The sequence below is a fragment of the Manis pentadactyla genome, unplaced genomic scaffold, assembly GCF_030020395.1.
Source record: "Manis pentadactyla isolate mManPen7 unplaced genomic scaffold, mManPen7.hap1 scaffold_291, whole genome shotgun sequence".
Classification (NCBI taxonomy): Eukaryota; Metazoa; Chordata; class Mammalia; order Pholidota; family Manidae; genus Manis; species Manis pentadactyla.
Window position 1 is genome coordinate 1 of NW_026644683.1, and position 21,955 is coordinate 21,955.

A 21,955-nucleotide genomic window follows, 5' to 3' on the forward strand; every position below is an offset into this window, starting at 1 on the left:
AAAACCCATACTCCTTAAAGTTTTCCAAAAAAGAGAAGAGGAGGGATTACTCCGAAACTCAGTCTATGAAACCAGTATCACTCCAATAGAAAAACCAGGTGAAAACCGTACCAAAGTAAAAAACCCTACAGACCATTATCCCTGATGAGCGTAGATGAAAAACACAAAACAAAATATTAGCAAACCGAATTCAAAAATACATCCAAAGGATCAAACACCATGACCAAGAGGGATTAACCCCAGGGATGCAGGGATGGTACGACGTTTGATAATCCATCAACATTATCCAGCATATCAACATAAAGACAGACAAACCCACATGATCATCTCCATAGATGCTGAAAAAGCATTCGACAAAGTTCTACAACAATTCATGATAAACACTCTCCACAAAATGTGTATAGAGGACAAGTACCTCAACATAATAAAGGCCATATATGATAAACCCACAGCCCACATCATAGTGAACAGCGAGAAGCTGAAAGCTTCTCTTCTGCGATTGGGTACAAGAAAGGGATGCCCACTCTCCCCACTGTTATTCAACACAGTACTCGAGTTACTAACCACAGTAATTAGACAAAACAACGAAACACAAGGAATCCATATTGGTAGACAAGAAGTTAAACTGTCTCTATTTGCAGATGACATGAAATTGTACATAAAAAACCCTAAAGACCCCACACCAAAACTACTAGAGCTCATATCGGGATACAGCAAAGTTGCGCGATAGAAAATTAACACACAGAAATCTGTAGCTTTCCTGTACACGAACAATGAACCAATAGAAAGAGAAATCTGGAAAACAATTCCGTTCACAAAGGCAGCAGAAAGCATAAAATACCTAGGAATAAACCTAACCAAAGAAGTGATAGACATATACTCAGAAAACAACAGGTCACTCTTAAGAGAAATTAAAGGGGACACTAACAAATGGAAACTCACCCATAAACGTGGCTAGGAAGAATTCATATCATGAAAATGACCATCCTGCCCTAAGCAATATACAGATTTGATGCTTTCCTATCAAATTACCAGCAACATTCTACAATGAACTTTAACAAATAATTGAAAAATTCATACGGAAACACCTAAGACCCCGAACAGCCAGAGCAATACTGAGAGTGAAGAATAAAGTAGCGGGGCTCTCACTCACCAACTTCCAGCTCTACTATAAAGCCATAGTAATCAAGACAATATGGTACTGTCCCAAGAACAGAGCCGCACACCAGGGGAACAGACTAGACACTCCAGACATTAACCCAAATATTTCTGGTCAATTAATATTTGAAAAAGGAGCCATTGATATACAATTGCGTAATGACAGTCTCTTCAACAGATTGTGCTGGCAAATCTGGACAGCTACATGAAGGAGAATGAAACTGGACCGTGGTCTAACCCCATATACAAAAGTAAATCCAAAATGTATCAAAGATCGGAAGGTAAGTCATGAAACCATTAACGTCTTAGAAGAATATATAGGCAGAATCCTCTTAGACATACACATGAGTGACCTCTTCTTGAACATATCTCCCGACTAAGGAAAACAACAGCAAAAACGAACAAGTGGGAATATATTAAGGTGAAAAGCTTCTGTAGAGCAGTAGACACCATCAGTACAACAGAAAGAAGCACTACAGGATGGGAAAATATATTAGTAAATTGCACATCTGATAAAGGCTTGACGCCCAAAATATATAAAGAGCTCACATGCCTCCACAAACAAAAAGCAAATAATCCAATAAAAAAAATGGGCAGAGGAACTGAACAGACAGTTCTCCAAATAACAAATACAGATGGCCAACAGACACATGAAAAGATGCTCCACATCTTTATTATCAGAGAAAAGTAAATTAAATCTACAATGAGTTAACACCACACAGCACTAAGGATGGCTATCATTCAAAAGACAAAAAACAACAAATGTTGTTGCGGCTTGGATAAAGGGGAAACCTCCTACACTGCTGGTGGGAATTTAAATTAGTTCAACCATTGTGGAAAGGAGTATGGAGGATCCTGAAAATGCTCAGAAAAGACTTACCATTGGACCCAGGAATTCCATTCCAAGGAATATACACTAAGAATGCAGAAATCAAGTTTGGAAAAGACAAACGCACCCCGATGTTTATTGCAGCACTATTTACAAGAGCAAAGAACTGGAAGCAACCTAAATATCCATTGGTAGATGAATGGATATAGAAGATGTGGTACATAAACAAAATGGAATATTACTCAGCCATAAGAAGAGGGCAAATCCTACCATTGACGGCAACATGGATGGAGCTGTAGGGTATTATGCTCAGTGAAATAAGCCAAGCAGAGAAAGAGAAATACCAAATGATTTCACTGATTTGTGGACTGTAAGAACGAAAGAAAAACTGAACGAACAAAACAGAAGCGGATTCACAGAACTCAAGAATGGAGTAACAGGTACCAAAGGGAAAGGGAGTTGGGAGAATGGGTGGTTAGGGAGGGATAAGGGGAGAAGTAGAAGGAGGGAATTAAGATTAGCATGCTAATGGGAGTGGGTGGGAGACAGGGAAGGGCTGTACAACACAGAGAAGACAAGTAGTTATTCTACAACATTTTGCTCTGCTGAGGGACAGTGACTGGAAAGGGGTTAACAGTGGGGACCAGTTATAGGAGAGAGACTAGAAAACAAAATATTCTTCATGTAAGTTTAGATTAATGTTAACGAGAAAAAAAAGAAAATAAAGAAAGAAAAGGGGGATAACTTCCTGATAGAATAAAATTAACTGTAAATCAACGATGAATTCATGCCTAAAATATCCTTAATTTTGTTCAGTTAAAGATTTGCAGATGATCGGTGTGGAGGTACAGTTATCTGAAAATATTCCTCTCTATTGAGAAAAAAGAAGTTCCTGTGTGTTGACCTCCAATGAGTTCTACACAATGGTATAAATTGCATATAAAAGTGTGGGGCAAAACGTCTCTTTGTGCTTATATAGAGGATCAAAGCCTAATTGGACTAACCACAAAACGAACTAAGAAACGATATGAAGAAGTACTTAACACTTCAGCACTCCCTGAAAGAGTCATTCCAGAAGACGATAATCAAAAAATCTCAATAAAGATCCAGGCACTGCTACAGTTGGAGCTGCATTCGTCTCACCAGTTCCTATACCTGCCATGTGAATGGAGAAGGAAATATCTAAGCTGGCCTGTGCATACAGTAAAACAACAAATTTCACTGGGTCTATACTATTGGAACTCAACCAAGAATTAGGAGAAGTGCAAGTTATAGCGCTCCAAAATCTTACAACTACAGACTATCTACTGTTAAAAGAGCATATGGGATGTGAACAGTTCCCAGGAATCGGTTGTTTTAATTTGTCTGATTTCTCTCAGATTGTTCAAGTTCAGTTGGACAATATCCATCATATCATAGATAATTTTTCACAAATGCCTAAGAAGATTAACTGGTTTTCATGTTTTCACTGGAGATGGCTGTTATTTATAGGTCTGCTTTGGTTATGTAAGTGTATTCCTTCTATGTTAATGAGTGTGCGCAATTTAATTAGTAGTTTAAAACCTATACATGCTTAAGTTAGTCTACAAGAAGATACTTCAAAGAAATGAATAATCTTTCCATGTTTTAGTCCGTCTGCTACTTCTATAGCTTTTCTTCTTCTTTGCTAATTACAGCCCTTAAATAGAGGTCGTGCCTCATATCGAATTTACCGCATAAGATAATTCTTCCAATGGTAAAGATACTTCAGGAAAAAAGCTGGGCACAGAAACCACATGGCATAAATATGCAAAGAAGTAAATGCTAACCTTAAAAACAATATTGTTTCTATCTCACTTATCAAATTTAAATTTCCCTGTATGGTCCCGGAAGATGACTAGTTAGCCAGATATGGGAAGATTCTTCAAGGGAGGAACAACATAAAACAGGCACAGTCGAAGGGCGGCCATCATGTGAGAAATTTTGAATCTACAGATGTGAGGCTTCAAACCTCAGTGCCCTTGTATTGAGAGAAATCTGCATCCGTGGATGTTTTATTGCCCTTGTCTAGCTTGGACTAACACTTAGTCTACAGGCACACACCTGATCAAAAATATGTGCTCTCTTATGACACTGAACTATGTTTTCTACCTTTATATTGCCTCTACCTACCACTTCACATTTATATTGAAAAATATTAATAACAATTATAATCTTAATAACATAGAAACGTGGGATAAAACAACAAATCATGTATAAAGCACAAAAAATTAAAAGAAAGAAAGAAAGAAAAAAGAAAATAAAAGATAAATAAAGACATTACATAATGATGAAGAGCTCAGTTCAACAAGAGGATATAACCATAATGAGTATATATGAATACAATACAGGAGCACCAGCATATGTGAAACAAATACTAACAGAATTACAGGAGGAAATAGATTGCAATGCATACACTTTCGGAGACTTCAATCCACCACTCAGTCCAAAGGACAGATCCTAGGGATAGAAAATAAGTAAGGACACAGAAGCACTGAACAACACACTAGAACAGATGGCCCTAATAAATATCTATACAGCTCTACATCCAAAATCAACAGGACACACTTTTTTCTCATGTGCACAAGAAACATTCTCCAGAATAGACCACAGAGTAGGCAACAAAAGGAGCCTCAGTAAATTCCAAAAGATTGAAAAATTATCAAACAACTTTTCAGACCACAAATGCATCAAACTACAAAGAAATTGTAGAAAGAAAGCGAAAAAGCTCACAAACACTTGGAGGCTTAACAACATGCTCCTAAATAATCAATAACTCAAAGAACAAATTAAAATGCAGTTTCAGCTGTATATGGAAACAAATGACAACTACACAAAGCCAAAACTACTGTGGGTACGGCAAAAGCAGTCTTAAGAGGAAAATATATAGCAATCCAGTCACATGTAAAGAAGGAAGAAAAATCCCAAATGAATGGTCTAATGTCACAATTATCGAAATTGGTAAAAGGAGAACAAATGAGGCATAAGGTCAACAGAAGGTTGGTAAAAAAAAAAGATCAGAGAAGAAATAAGTAAAGTTGAGAAGAAAACATTAGCAAAAATCAACGAAAGCAAGAGCTGGTTCTTCGGGAAAATAAACAAGATAGTTAAGCCTCTTGCCAGACTTATTAAGAGGAAGAGAGAGTCAACACACATCTACAGAATCCGAAATAAAAAGGAAAACCACGACGGACACCACAGAAATACAAAGAATTATTAGAGAGTAATGTGAAAACCTATACGCTTATAAGCTGGGAAACCAAGGAGAAATGGACAACTTCCTAGGAGAATAAAACCTTCCATGGCTGACCAAGAAAAAAACAGAAAATCTTAACAGACCAATTACCAGCAACGGAATTGAATCAGTAATCAAAAAACAACCAAAGAACAAATCCACGGGACAGATGGATTTACCTCAGAATTTTATCATACATACAGATCAGACATAAAACCCATACTCCTTAAAGTTTTCCAAAAAAGAGAAGAGGAGGGATTACTCCGAAACTCAGTCTATGAAACCAGTATCACTCCAATAGAAAAACCAGGTGAAAACCGTACCAAAGTAAAAAACCCTACAGACCATTATCCCTGATGAGCGTAGATGAAAAACACAAAACAAAATATTAGCAAACCGAATTCAAAAATACATCCAAAGGATCAAACACCATGACCAAGAGGGATTAACCCCAGGGATGCAGGGATGGTACGACGTTTGATAATCCATCAACATTATCCAGCATATCAACATAAAGACAGACAAACCCACATGATCATCTCCATAGATGCTGAAAAAGCATTCGACAAAGTTCTACAACAATTCATGATAAACACTCTCCACAAAATGTGTATAGAGGACAAGTACCTCAACATAATAAAGGCCATATATGATAAACCCACAGAACACATCATAGTGAACAGCGAGAAGCTGAAAGCTTCTCCTCTGCGATTGGGTACAAGAAAGGGATGCCCACTCTCCCCACTGTTATTCAACACAGTACTCGAGTTACTAACCACAGTAATTAGACAAAACAACGAAACACAAGGAATCCATATTGGTAGACAAGAAGTTAAACTGTCTCTATTTGCAGATGACATGAAATTGTACATAAAAAACCCTAAAGACCCCACACCAAAACTACTAGAGCTCATATCGGGATACAGCAAAGTTGCGCGATAGAAAATTAACACACAGAAATCTGTAGCTTTCCTGTACACGAACAATGAACCAATAGAAAGAGAAATCTGGAAAACAATTCCGTTCACAAAGGCAGCAGAAAGCATAAAATACCTAGGAATAAACCTAACCAAAGAAGTGATAGACATATACTCAGAAAACAACAGGTCACTCTTAAGAGAAATTAAAGGGGACACTAACAAATGGAAACTCACCCATAAACGTGGCTAGGAAGAATTCATATCATGAAAATGACCATCCTGCCCTAAGCAATATACAGATTTGATGCTTTCCTATCAAATTACCAGCAACATTCTACAATGAACTTTAACAAATAATTGAAAAATTCATACGGAAACACCTAAGACCCCGAACAGCCAGAGCAATACTGAGAGTGAAGAATAAAGTAGCGGGGCTCTCACTCACCAACTTCCAGCTCTACTATAAAGCCATAGTAATCAAGACAATATGGTACTGTCCCAAGAACAGAGCCGCACACCAGGGGAACAGACTAGACACTCCAGACATTAACCCAAATATTTCTGGTCAATTAATATTTGAAAAAGGAGCCATTGATATACAATTGCGTAATGACAGTCTCTTCAACAGATTGTGCTGGCAAATCTGGACAGCTACATGAAGGAGAATGAAACTGGACCGTGGTCTAACCCCATATACAAAAGTAAATCCAAAATGTATCAAAGATCGGAAGGTAAGTCATGAAACCATTAACGTCTTAGAAGAATATATAGGCAGAATCCTCTTAGACATACACATGAGTGACCTCTTCTTGAACATATCTCCCGACTAAGGAAAACAACAGCAAAAACGAACAAGTGGGAATATATTAAGGTGAAAAGCTTCTGTAGAGCAGTAGACACCATCAGTACAACAGAAAGAAGCACTACAGGATGGGAAAATATATTAGTAAATTGCACATCTGATAAAGGCTTGACGCCCAAAATATATAAAGAGCTCACATGCCTCCACAAACAAAAAGCAAATAATCCAATAAAAAAAATGGGCAGAGGAACTGAACAGACAGTTCTCCAAATAACAAATACAGATGGCCAACAGACACATGAAAAGATGCTCCACATCTTTATTATCAGAGAAAAGTAAATTAAATCTACAATGAGTTAACACCACACAGCACTAAGGATGGCTATCATTCAAAAGACAAAAAACAACAAATGTTGTTGCGGCTTGGATAAAGGGGAAACCTCCTACACTGCTGGTGGGAATTTAAATTAGTTCAACCATTGTGGAAAGGAGTATGGAGGATCCTGAAAATGCTCAGAAAAGACTTACCATTGGACCCAGGAATTCCATTCCAAGGAATATACACTAAGAATGCAGAAATCAAGTTTGGAAAAGACAAACGCACCCCGATGTTTATTGCAGCACTATTTACAAGAGCAAAGAACTGGAAGCAACCTAAATATCCATTGGTAGATGAATGGATATAGAAGATGTGGTACATAAACAAAATGGAATATTACTCAGCCATAAGAAGAGGGCAAATCCTACCATTGACGGCAACATGGATGGAGCTGTAGGGTATTATGCTCAGTGAAATAAGCCAAGCAGAGAAAGAGAAATACCAAATGATTTCACTGATTTGTGGACTGTAAGAACGAAAGAAAAACTGAACGAACAAAACAGAAGCGGATTCACAGAACTCAAGAATGGAGTAACAGGTACCAAAGGGAAAGGGAGTTGGGAGAATGGGTGGTTAGGGAGGGATAAGGGGAGAAGTAGAAGGAGGGAATTAAGATTAGCATGCTAATGGGAGTGGGTGGGAGACAGGGAAGGGCTGTACAACACAGAGAAGACAAGTAGTTATTCTACAACATTTTGCTCTGCTGAGGGACAGTGACTGGAAAGGGGTTAACAGTGGGGACCAGTTATAGGAGAGAGACTAGAAAACAAAATATTCTTCATGTAAGTTTAGATTAATGTTAACGAGAAAAAAAAGAAAATAAAGAAAGAAAAGGGGGATAACTTCCTGATAGAATAAAATTAACTGTAAATCAACGATGAATTCATGCCTAAAATATCCTTAATTTTGTTCAGTTAAAGATTTGCAGATGATCGGTGTGGAGGTACAGTTATCTGAAAATATTCCTCTCTATTGAGAAAAAAGAAGTTCCTGTGTGTTGACCTCCAATGAGTTCTACACAATGGTATAAATTGCATATAAAAGTGTGGGGCAAAACGTCTCTTTGTGCTTATATAGAGGATCAAAGCCTAATTGGACTAACCACAAAACGAACTAAGAAACGATATGAAGAAGTACTTAACACTTCAGCACTCCCTGAAAGAGTCATTCCAGAAGACGATAATCAAAAAATCTCAATAAAGATCCAGGCACTGCTACAGTTGGAGCTGCATTCGTCTCACCAGTTCCTATACCTGCCATGTGAATGGAGAAGGAAATATCTAAGCTGGCCTGTGCATACAGTAAAACAACAAATTTCACTGGGTCTATACTATTGGAACTCAACCAAGAATTAGGAGAAGTGCAAGTTATAGCGCTCCAAAATCTTACAACTACAGACTATCTACTGTTAAAAGAGCATATGGGATGTGAACAGTTCCCAGGAATCGGTTGTTTTAATTTGTCTGATTTCTCTCAGATTGTTCAAGTTCAGTTGGACAATATCCATCATATCATAGATAATTTTTCACAAATGCCTAAGAAGATTAACTGGTTTTCATGTTTTCACTGGAGATGGCTGTTATTTATAGGTCTGCTTTGGTTATGTAAGTGTATTCCTTCTATGTTAATGAGTGTGCGCAATTTAATTAGTAGTTTAAAACCTATACATGCTTAAGTTAGTCTACAAGAAGATACTTCAAAGAAATGAATAATCTTTCCATGTTTTAGTCCGTCTGCTACTTCTATAGCTTTTCTTCTTCTTTGCTAATTACAGCCCTTAAATAGAGGTCGTGCCTCATATCGAATTTACCGCATAAGATAATTCTTCCAATGGTAAAGATACTTCAGGAAAAAAGCTGGGCACAGAAACCACATGGCATAAATATGCAAAGAAGTAAATGCTAACCTTAAAAACAATATTGTTTCTATCTCACTTATCAAATTTAAATTTCCCTGTATGGTCCCAGAAGATGACTAGTTAGCCAGATATGGGAAGATTCTTCAAGGGAGGAACAACATAAAACAGGCACAGTCGAAGGGCGGCCATCATGTGAGAAATTTTGAATCTACAGATGTGAGGCTTCAAACCTCAGTGCCCTTGTATTGAGAGAAATCTGCATCCGTGGATGTTTTATTGCCCTTGTCTAGCTTGGACTAACACTTAGTCTACAGGCACACACCTGATCAAAAATATGTGCTCTCTTATGACACTGAACTATGTTTTCTACCTTTATATTGCCTCTACCTACCACTTCACATTTATATTGAAAAATATTAATAACAATTATAATCTTAATAACATAGAAACGTGGGATAAAACAACAAATCATGTATAAAGCACAAAAAATTAAAAGAAAGAAAGAAAGAAAAAAGAAAATAAAAGATAAATAAAGACATTACATAATGATGAAGAGCTCAGTTCAACAAGAGGATATAACCATAATGAGTATATATGAATACAATACAGGAGCACCAGCATATGTGAAACAAATACTAACAGAATTACAGGAGGAAATAGATTGCAATGCATACACTTTCGGAGACTTCAATCCACCACTCAGTCCAAAGGACAGATCCTAGGGATAGAAAATAAGTAAGGACACAGAAGCACTGAACAACACACTAGAACAGATGGCCCTAATAAATATCTATACAGCTCTACATCCAAAATCAACAGGACACACTTTTTTCTCATGTGCACAAGAAACATTCTCCAGAATAGACCACAGAGTAGGCAACAAAAGGAGCCTCAGTAAATTCCAAAAGATTGAAAAATTATCAAACAACTTTTCAGACCACAAATGCATCAAACTACAAAGAAATTGTAGAAAGAAAGCGAAAAAGCTCACAAACACTTGGAGGCTTAACAACATGCTCCTAAATAATCAATAACTCAAAGAACAAATTAAAATGCAGTTTCAGCTGTATATGGAAACAAATGACAACTACACAAAGCCAAAACTACTGTGGGTACGGCAAAAGCAGTCTTAAGAGGAAAATATATAGCAATCCAGTCACATGTAAAGAAGGAAGAAAAATCCCAAATGAATGGTCTAATGTCACAATTATCGAAATTGGTAAAAGGAGAACAAATGAGGCATAAGGTCAACAGAAGGTTGGTAAAAAAAAAAGATCAGAGAAGAAATAAGTAAAGTTGAGAAGAAAACATTAGCAAAAATCAACGAAAGCAAGAGCTGGTTCTTCGGGAAAATAAACAAGATAGTTAAGCCTCTTGCCAGACTTATTAAGAGGAAGAGAGAGTCAACACACATCTACAGAATCCGAAATAAAAAGGAAAACCACGACGGACACCACAGAAATACAAAGAATTATTAGAGAGTAATGTGAAAACCTATACGCTTATAAGCTGGGAAACCAAGGAGAAATGGACAACTTCCTAGGAGAATAAAACCTTCCATGGCTGACCAAGAAAAAAACAGAAAATCTTAACAGACCAATTACCAGCAACGGAATTGAATCAGTAATCAAAAAACAACCAAAGAACAAATCCACGGGACAGATGGATTTACCTCAGAATTTTATCATACATACAGATCAGACATAAAACCCATACTCCTTAAAGTTTTCCAAAAAAGAGAAGAGGAGGGATTACTCCGAAACTCAGTCTATGAAACCAGTATCACTCCAATAGAAAAACCAGGTGAAAACCGTACCAAAGTAAAAAACCCTACAGACCATTATCCCTGATGAGCGTAGATGAAAAACACAAAACAAAATATTAGCAAACCGAATTCAAAAATACATCCAAAGGATCAAACACCATGACCAAGAGGGATTAACCCCAGGGATGCAGGGATGGTACGACGTTTGATAATCCATCAACATTATCCAGCATATCAACATAAAGACAGACAAACCCACATGATCATCTCCATAGATGCTGAAAAAGCATTCGACAAAGTTCTACAACAATTCATGATAAACACTCTCCACAAAATGTGTATAGAGGACAAGTACCTCAACATAATAAAGGCCATATATGATAAACCCACAGAACACATCATAGTGAACAGCGAGAAGCTGAAAGCTTCTCCTCTGCGATTGGGTACAAGAAAGGGATGCCCACTCTCCCCACTGTTATTCAACACAGTACTCGAGTTACTAACCACAGTAATTAGACAAAACAACGAAACACAAGGAATCCATATTGGTAGACAAGAAGTTAAACTGTCTCTATTTGCAGATGACATGAAATTGTACATAAAAAACCCTAAAGACCCCACACCAAAACTACTAGAGCTCATATCGGGATACAGCAAAGTTGCGCGATAGAAAATTAACACACAGAAATCTGTAGCTTTCCTGTACACGAACAATGAACCAATAGAAAGAGAAATCTGGAAAACAATTCCGTTCACAAAGGCAGCAGAAAGCATAAAATACCTAGGAATAAACCTAACCAAAGAAGTGATAGACATATACTCAGAAAACAACAGGTCACTCTTAAGAGAAATTAAAGGGGACACTAACAAATGGAAACTCACCCATAAACGTGGCTAGGAAGAATTCATATCATGAAAATGACCATCCTGCCCTAAGCAATATACAGATTTGATGCTTTCCTATCAAATTACCAGCAACATTCTACAATGAACTTTAACAAATAATTGAAAAATTCATACGGAAACACCTAAGACCCCGAACAGCCAGAGCAATACTGAGAGTGAAGAATAAAGTAGCGGGGCTCTCACTCACCAACTTCCAGCTCTACTATAAAGCCATAGTAATCAAGACAATATGGTACTGTCCCAAGAACAGAGCCGCACACCAGGGGAACAGACTAGACACTCCAGACATTAACCCAAATATTTCTGGTCAATTAATATTTGAAAAAGGAGCCATTGATATACAATTGCGTAATGACAGTCTCTTCAACAGATTGTGCTGGCAAATCTGGACAGCTACATGAAGGAGAATGAAACTGGACCGTGGTCTAACCCCATATACAAAAGTAAATCCAAAATGTATCAAAGATCGGAAGGTAAGTCATGAAACCATTAACGTCTTAGAAGAATATATAGGCAGAATCCTCTTAGACATACACATGAGTGACCTCTTCTTGAACATATCTCCCGACTAAGGAAAACAACAGCAAAAACGAACAAGTGGGAATATATTAAGGTGAAAAGCTTCTGTAGAGCAGTAGACACCATCAGTACAACAGAAAGAAGCACTACAGGATGGGAAAATATATTAGTAAATTGCACATCTGATAAAGGCTTGACGCCCAAAATATATAAAGAGCTCACATGCCTCCACAAACAAAAAGCAAATAATCCAATAAAAAAAATGGGCAGAGGAACTGAACAGACAGTTCTCCAAATAACAAATACAGATGGCCAACAGACACATGAAAAGATGCTCCACATCTTTATTATCAGAGAAAAGTAAATTAAATCTACAATGAGTTAACACCACACAGCACTAAGGATGGCTATCATTCAAAAGACAAAAAACAACAAATGTTGTTGCGGCTTGGATAAAGGGGAAACCTCCTACACTGCTGGTGGGAATTTAAATTAGTTCAACCATTGTGGAAAGGAGTATGGAGGATCCTGAAAATGCTCAGAAAAGACTTACCATTGGACCCAGGAATTCCATTCCAAGGAATATACACTAAGAATGCAGAAATCAAGTTTGGAAAAGACAAACGCACCCCGATGTTTATTGCAGCACTATTTACAAGAGCAAAGAACTGGAAGCAACCTAAATATCCATTGGTAGATGAATGGATATAGAAGATGTGGTACATAAACAAAATGGAATATTACTCAGCCATAAGAAGAGGGCAAATCCTACCATTGACGGCAACATGGATGGAGCTGTAGGGTATTATGCTCAGTGAAATAAGCCAAGCAGAGAAAGAGAAATACCAAATGATTTCACTGATTTGTGGACTGTAAGAACGAAAGAAAAACTGAACGAACAAAACAGAAGCGGATTCACAGAACTCAAGAATGGAGTAACAGGTACCAAAGGGAAAGGGAGTTGGGAGAATGGGTGGTTAGGGAGGGATAAGGGGAGAAGTAGAAGGAGGGAATTAAGATTAGCATGCTAATGGGAGTGGGTGGGAGACAGGGAAGGGCTGTACAACACAGAGAAGACAAGTAGTTATTCTACAACATTTTGCTCTGCTGAGGGACAGTGACTGGAAAGGGGTTAACAGTGGGGACCAGTTATAGGAGAGAGACTAGAAAACAAAATATTCTTCATGTAAGTTTAGATTAATGTTAACGAGAAAAAAAAGAAAATAAAGAAAGAAAAGGGGGATAACTTCCTGATAGAATAAAATTAACTGTAAATCAACGATGAATTCATGCCTAAAATATCCTTAATTTTGTTCAGTTAAAGATTTGCAGATGATCGGTGTGGAGGTACAGTTATCTGAAAATATTCCTCTCTATTGAGAAAAAAGAAGTTCCTGTGTGTTGACCTCCAATGAGTTCTACACAATGGTATAAATTGCATATAAAAGTGTGGGGCAAAACGTCTCTTTGTGCTTATATAGAGGATCAAAGCCTAATTGGACTAACCACAAAACGAACTAAGAAACGATATGAAGAAGTACTTAACACTTCAGCACTCCCTGAAAGAGTCATTCCAGAAGACGATAATCAAAAAATCTCAATAAAGATCCAGGCACTGCTACAGTTGGAGCTGCATTCGTCTCACCAGTTCCTATACCTGCCATGTGAATGGAGAAGGAAATATCTAAGCTGGCCTGTGCATACAGTAAAACAACAAATTTCACTGGGTCTATACTATTGGAACTCAACCAAGAATTAGGAGAAGTGCAAGTTATAGCGCTCCAAAATCTTACAACTACAGACTATCTACTGTTAAAAGAGCATATGGGATGTGAACAGTTCCCAGGAATCGGTTGTTTTAATTTGTCTGATTTCTCTCAGATTGTTCAAGTTCAGTTGGACAATATCCATCATATCATAGATAATTTTTCACAAATGCCTAAGAAGATTAACTGGTTTTCATGTTTTCACTGGAGATGGCTGTTATTTATAGGTCTGCTTTGGTTATGTAAGTGTATTCCTTCTATGTTAATGAGTGTGCGCAATTTAATTAGTAGTTTAAAACCTATACATGCTTAAGTTAGTCTACAAGAAGATACTTCAAAGAAATGAATAATCTTTCCATGTTTTAGTCCGTCTGCTACTTCTATAGCTTTTCTTCTTCTTTGCTAATTACAGCCCTTAAATAGAGGTCGTGCCTCATATCGAATTTACCGCATAAGATAATTCTTCCAATGGTAAAGATACTTCAGGAAAAAAGCTGGGCACAGAAACCACATGGCATAAATATGCAAAGAAGTAAATGCTAACCTTAAAAACAATATTGTTTCTATCTCACTTATCAAATTTAAATTTCCCTGTATGGTCCCGGAAGATGACTAGTTAGCCAGATATGGGAAGATTCTTCAAGGGAGGAACAACATAAAACAGGCACAGTCGAAGGGCGGCCATCATGTGAGAAATTTTGAATCTACAGATGTGAGGCTTCAAACCTCAGTGCCCTTGTATTGAGAGAAATCTGCATCCGTGGATGTTTTATTGCCCTTGTCTAGCTTGGACTAACACTTAGTCTACAGGCACACACCTGATCAAAAATATGTGCTCTCTTATGACACTGAACTATGTTTTCTACCTTTATATTGCCTCTACCTACCACTTCACATTTATATTGAAAAATATTAATAACAATTATAATCTTAATAACATAGAAACGTGGGATAAAACAACAAATCATGTATAAAGCACAAAAAATTAAAAGAAAGAAAGAAAGAAAAAAGAAAATAAAAGATAAATAAAGACATTACATAATGATGAAGAGCTCAGTTCAACAAGAGGATATAACCATAATGAGTATATATGAATACAATACAGGAGCACCAGCATATGTGAAACAAATACTAACAGAATTACAGGAGGAAATAGATTGCAATGCATACACTTTCGGAGACTTCAATCCACCACTCAGTCCAAAGGACAGATCCTAGGGATAGAAAATAAGTAAGGACACAGAAGCACTGAACAACACACTAGAACAGATGGCCCTAATAAATATCTATACAGCTCTACATCCAAAATCAACAGGACACACTTTTTTCTCATGTGCACAAGAAACATTCTCCAGAATAGACCACAGAGTAGGCAACAAAAGGAGCCTCAGTAAATTCCAAAAGATTGAAAAATTATCAAACAACTTTTCAGACCACAAATGCATCAAACTACAAAGAAATTGTAGAAAGAAAGCGAAAAAGCTCACAAACACTTGGAGGCTTAACAACATGCTCCTAAATAATCAATAACTCAAAGAACAAATTAAAATGCAGTTTCAGCTGTATATGGAAACAAATGACAACTACACAAAGCCAAAACTACTGTGGGTACGGCAAAAGCAGTCTTAAGAGGAAAATATATAGCAATCCAGTCACATGTAAAGAAGGAAGAAAAATCCCAAATGAATGGTCTAATGTCACAATTATCGAAATTGGTAAAAGGAGAACAAATGAGGCATAAGGTCAACAGAAGGTTGGTAAAAAAAAAAGATCAGAGAAGAAATAAGTAAAGTTGAGAAGAAAACATTAGCAAAAATCAACGAAAGCAAGAGCTGGTTCTTCGGGAAAATAAACAAGATAGTTAAGCCTCTTGCCAGACTTATTAAGAGGAAGAGAGAGTCAACACACATCTACAGAATCCGAAATAAAAAGGAAAACCACGACGGACACCACAGAAATACAAAGAATTATTAGAGAGTAATGTGAAAACCTATACGCTTATAAGCTGGGAAACCAAGGAGAAATGGACAACTTCCTAGGAGAATAAAACCTTCCATGGCTGACCAAGAAAAAAACAGAAAATCTTAACAGACCAATTACCAGCAACGGAATTGAATCAGTAATCAAAAAACAACCAAAGAACAAATCCACGGGACAGATGGATTTACCTCAGAATTTTATCATACATACAGATCAGACATAAAACCCATACTCCTTAAAGTTTTCCAAAAAAGAGAAGAGGAGGGATTACTCCGAAACTCAGTCTATGAAACCAGTATCACTCCAATAGAAAAACCAGGTGAAAACCGTACCAAAGTAAAAAACCCTACAGACCATTATCCCTGATGAGCGTAGATGAAAAACACAAAACAAAATATTAGCAAACCGAATTCAAAAATACATCCAAAGGATCAAACACCATGACCAAGAGGGATTAACCCCAGGGATGCAGGGATGGTACGACGTTTGATAATCCATCAACATTATCCAGCATATCAACATAAAGACAGACAAACCCACATGATCATCTCCATAGATGCTGAAAAAGCATTCGACAAAGTTCTACAACAATTCATGATAAACACTCTCCACAAAATGTGTATAGAGGACAAGTACCTCAACATAATAAAGGCCATATATGATAAACCCACAGAACACATCATAGTGAACAGCGAGAAGCTGAAAGCTTCTCCTCTGCGATTGGGTACAAGAAAGGGATGCCCACTCTCCCCACTGTTATTCAACACAGTACTCGAGTTACTAACCACAGTAATTAGACAAAACAACGAAACACAAGGAATCCATATTGGTAGACAAGAAGTTAAACTGTCTCTATTTGCAGATGACATGAAATTGTACATAAAAAACCCTAAAGACCCCACACCAAAACTACTAGAGCTCATATCGGGATACAGCAAAGTTGCGCGATAGAAAATTAACACACAGAAATCTGTAGCTTTCCTGTACACGAACAATGAACCAATAGAAAGAGAAATCTGGAAAACAATTCCGTTCACAAAGGCAGCAGAAAGCATAAAATACCTAGGAATAAACCTAACCAAAGAAGTGATAGACATATACTCAGAAAACAACAGGTCACTCTTAAGAGAAATTAAAGGGGACACTAACAAATGGAAACTCACCCATAAACGTGGCTAGGAAGAATTCATATCATGAAAATGACCATCCTGCCCTAAGCAATATACAGATTTGATGCTTTCCTATCAAATTACCAGCAACATTCTACAATGAACTGGAACAAATAATTGAAAAATTCATACGGAAACACCTAAGACCCCGAACAGCCAGAGCAATACTGAGAGTGAAGAATAAAGTAGCGGGGCTCTCACTCACCAACTTCCAGCTCTACTATAAAGCCATAGTAATCAAGACAATATGGTACTGGCCCAAGAACAGAGCCGCACACCAGGGGAACAGACTAGACACTCCAGACATTAACCCAAATATTTCTGGTCAATTAATATTTGAAAAAGGAGCCATTGATATACAATTGCGTAATGACAGTCTCTTCAACAGATTGTGCTGGCAAATCTGGACAGCTACATGAAGGAGAATGAAACTGGACCGTGGTCTAACCCCATATACAAAAGTAAATCCAAAATGTATCAAAGATCGGAAGGTAAGTCATGAAACCATTAACGTCTTAGAAGAATATATAGGCAGAATCCTCTTAGACATACACATGAGTGACCTCTTCTTGAACATATCTCCCGACTAAGGAAAACAACAGCAAAAACGAACAAGTGGGAATATATTAAGGTGAAAAGCTTCTGTAGAGCAGTAGACACCATCAGTACAACAGAAAGAAGCACTACAGGATGGGAAAATATATTAGTAAATTGCACATCTGATAAAGGCTTGACGCCCAAAATATATAAAGAGCTCACATGCCTCCACAAACAAAAAGCAAATAATCCATTAAAAAAAATGGGCAGAGGAACTGAACAGACAGTTCTCCAAATAACAAATACAGATGGCCAACAGACACATGAAAAGATGCTCCACATCTTTATTATCAGAGAAAAGTAAATTAAATCTACAATGAGTTAACACCACACAGCACTAAGGATGGCTATCATTCAAAAGACAAAAAACAACAAATGTTGTTGCGGCTGTGGATAAAGGGGAAACCTCCTACACTGCTGGTGGGAATTTAAATTAGTTCAACCATTGTGGAAAGGAGTATGGAGGATCCTGAAAATGCTCAGAAAAGACTTACCATTGGACCCAGGAATTCCATTCCAAGGAATATACACTAAGAATGCAGAAATCAAGTTTGGAAAAGACAAACGCACCCCGATGTTTATTGCAGCACTATTTACAAGAGCAAAGAACTGGAAGCAACCTAAATATCCATTGGTGGATGAATGGATATAGAAGATGTGGTACATAAATAAAATGGAATATTACTCAGCCATAAGAAGAGGGCAAATCCTACCATTGGCAGCAACATGGATGGAGCTGTAGGGTATTATGCTCAGTGAAATAAGCCAAGCAGAGAAAGAGAAATACCAAATGATTTCACAGATCTGTGGAGTGTAAGAACAAAAGAAAAACTGAACGAACAAAACAGAAGCGGATTCACAGAACTCAAGAATGGAGTAACAGGTACCAAAGGGAAAGGGAGTTGGGAGGATGGGTGGTTAGGGATTGATAAGGGGGGAAGTAGAAGGAGGGTATTAAGATTAGCATGATAATGGGGGTGGGTGGGAGAAAGGGAAGGGCTGTACAACACAGAGAAGACAAGTAGTTATTCTACAACATTTTGCTCTGCTGAGGGACAGTGACTGGAAAGGGGTTAACAGTGGGGACCAGGTATAGGGGAGAGACTAGAAAACAAAATATTCTTCATGTAAGTTTAGATTAATGTTAACGAGAAAAGAAAGAAAAGAAAGAAACAAAAGGGGGATAACTTCCTGATAGAATAAAATTAACTGTAAATCAACGATGAATTCATGCCTAAAATATCCTTAATTTTGATCAGTTAAAGATTTGCAGATGGTCGGTGTGGAGGTACAGTTTTCTGAAAATATTCCTCTCTATTGAGAAAAATGAAGTTCCTGTGTGTTGACCTCCAATGAGTTCTACACAATGGTATAAAGGGCATATAAAAGTGTGGGGCAAAACGTCTCTTTGTGCTTATATAGAGGATCAAAGCCTAATTGGGCTAACCACAAAACGAACTAAGATACGATATGAAGAAGTACTTCCCACTTCAGCACTCCCTGGAAGAGTCATTCCAGAAGACGATAATCAAAATTCTCAATAAATATCCAGGCACTGCTACTGTTGGAGCTGCATTCGTCTCACCAGTTCCTATACCTGCCATGTGAATGGAGAAGGAAATATCTAAGCTGGCCTGTGCATACAGTAAAACAACAAATTTCACTGGGTTTATACTATTGGAACTCAACCAAGAATTAGGCGAAGTGCAAGTTATAGCGCTACAAAATCTTACAACTACAGACTATCTACTGTTAAAAGAGCATATGGGATGTGAACAGTTCCCAGGAATCGGTTGTTTTAATTTGTCTGATTTCTCTCAGATTGTTCAAGTTCAGTTGGACAATATCCATCATGTCATAGATAATTTTTCACAAATGCCTAAGAAGATTAACTGGTTTTCTTGTTTTCACTGGAGATGGCTGTTATTTATAGGTCTGCTTTGGTTATGTAAGTGTATTCCTTCTATGTTAATGAGTGTGCGCAATTTAATTAGTAGTTTAAAACCTATACATGCTTAAGTTAGTCTACAAGAAGATACTTCAAAGAAATGAATAATCTTTCCATGTTTTAGTCCGTCTGCTACTTCTATAGCTTTTCTTCTTCTTTGCTAATTACAGCCCTTAAATAGAGGTCGTGCCTCATATCGAATTTACCGCATAAGATAATTCTTCCAATGGTAAAGATACTTCAGGAAAAAAGCTGGGCACAGAAACCACATGGCATAAATATGCAAAGAAGTAAATGCTAACCTTAAAAACAATATTGTTTCTATCTCACTTATCAAATTTAAATTTCCCTGTATGGTCCCGGAAGATGACTAGTTAGCCAGATATGGGAAGATTCTTCAAGGGAGGAACAACATAAAACAGGCACAGTCGAAGGGCGGCCATCATGTGAGAAATTGGGAATCTACAGATGTGAGGCTTCAAACCTCAGTGCCCTTGTATTGAGAGAAATCTGCATCCGTGGATGTTTTATTGCCCTTGTCTAGCTTGGACTAACACTTAGTCTACAGGCACACACCTGATCAAAAATATGTGCTCTCTTATGACACTGAACTATGTTTTCTACCTTTATATTGCCTCTACCTACCACTTCACATTTATATTGAAAAATATTAATAACAATTATAATCTTAATAACATAGAAACGTGGGATAAAACAACAAATCATGTATAAAGCACAAAAAATTAAAAGAAAGAAAGAAAGAAAAAAGAAAATAAAAGATAAATAAAGACATTACATAATGATGAAGAGCTCAGTTCAACAAGAGGATATAACCATAATGAGTATATATGAATACAATACAGGAGCACCAGCATATGTGAAACAAATACTAACAGAATTACAGGAGGAAATAGATTGCAATGCATACACTTTCGGAGACTTCAATCCACCACTCAGTCCAAAGGACAGATCCTAGGGATAGAAAATAAGTAAGGACACAGAAGCACTGAACAACACACTAGAACAGATGGCCCTAATAAATATCTATACAGCTCTACATCCAAAATCAACAGGACACACTTTTTTCTCATGTGCACAAGAAACATTCTCCAGAATAGACCACAGAGTAGGCAACAAAAGGAGCCTCAGTAAATTCCAAAAGATTGAAAACCTATCAAACAACTTTTCAGACCACAAATGCATCAAACTACAAACAAATTGTAGAAAGAAAGCGAAAAAGCTCACAAACACTTGGAGGCTTAACAACATGCTCCTAAATAATCAATAACTCAAAGAACAAATTAAAATGCAGTTTCAGCTGTATATGGAAACAAATGACAACTACACAAAGCCAAAACTACTGTGGGTACGGCAAAAGCAGTCTTAAGAGGAAAATATATAGCAATCCAGTCACATGTAAAGAAGGAAGAAAAATCCCAAATGAATGGTCTAATGTCACAATTATCGAAATTGGTAAAAGGAGAACAAATGAGGCATAAGGTCAACAGAAGGTTGGTAAAAAAAAAAGATCAGAGAAGAAATAAGTAAAGTTGAGAAGAAAACATTAGCAAAAATCAACGAAAGCAAGAGCTGGTTCTTCGGGAAAATAAACAAGATAGTTAAGCCTCTTGCCAGACTTATTAAGAGGAAGAGAGAGTCAACACACATCTACAGAATCCGAAATAAAAAGGAAAACCACGACGGACACCACAGAAATACAAAGAATTATTAGAGAGTAATGTGAAAACCTATACGCTTATAAGCTGGGAAACCAAGGAGAAATGGACAACTTCCTAGGAGAATAAAACCTTCCATGGCTGACCAAGAAAAAAACAGAAAATCTTAACAGACCAATTACCAGCAACGGAATTGAATCAGTAATCAAAAAACAACCAAAGAACAAATCCACGGGACAGATGGATTTACCTCAGAATTTTATCATACATACAGATCAGACATAAAACCCATACTCCTTAAAGTTTTCCAAAAAAGAGAAGAGGAGGGATTACTCCGAAACTCAGTCTATGAAACCAGTATCACTCCAATAGAAAAACCAGGTGAAAACCGTACCAAAGTAAAAAACCCTACAGACCATTATCCCTGATG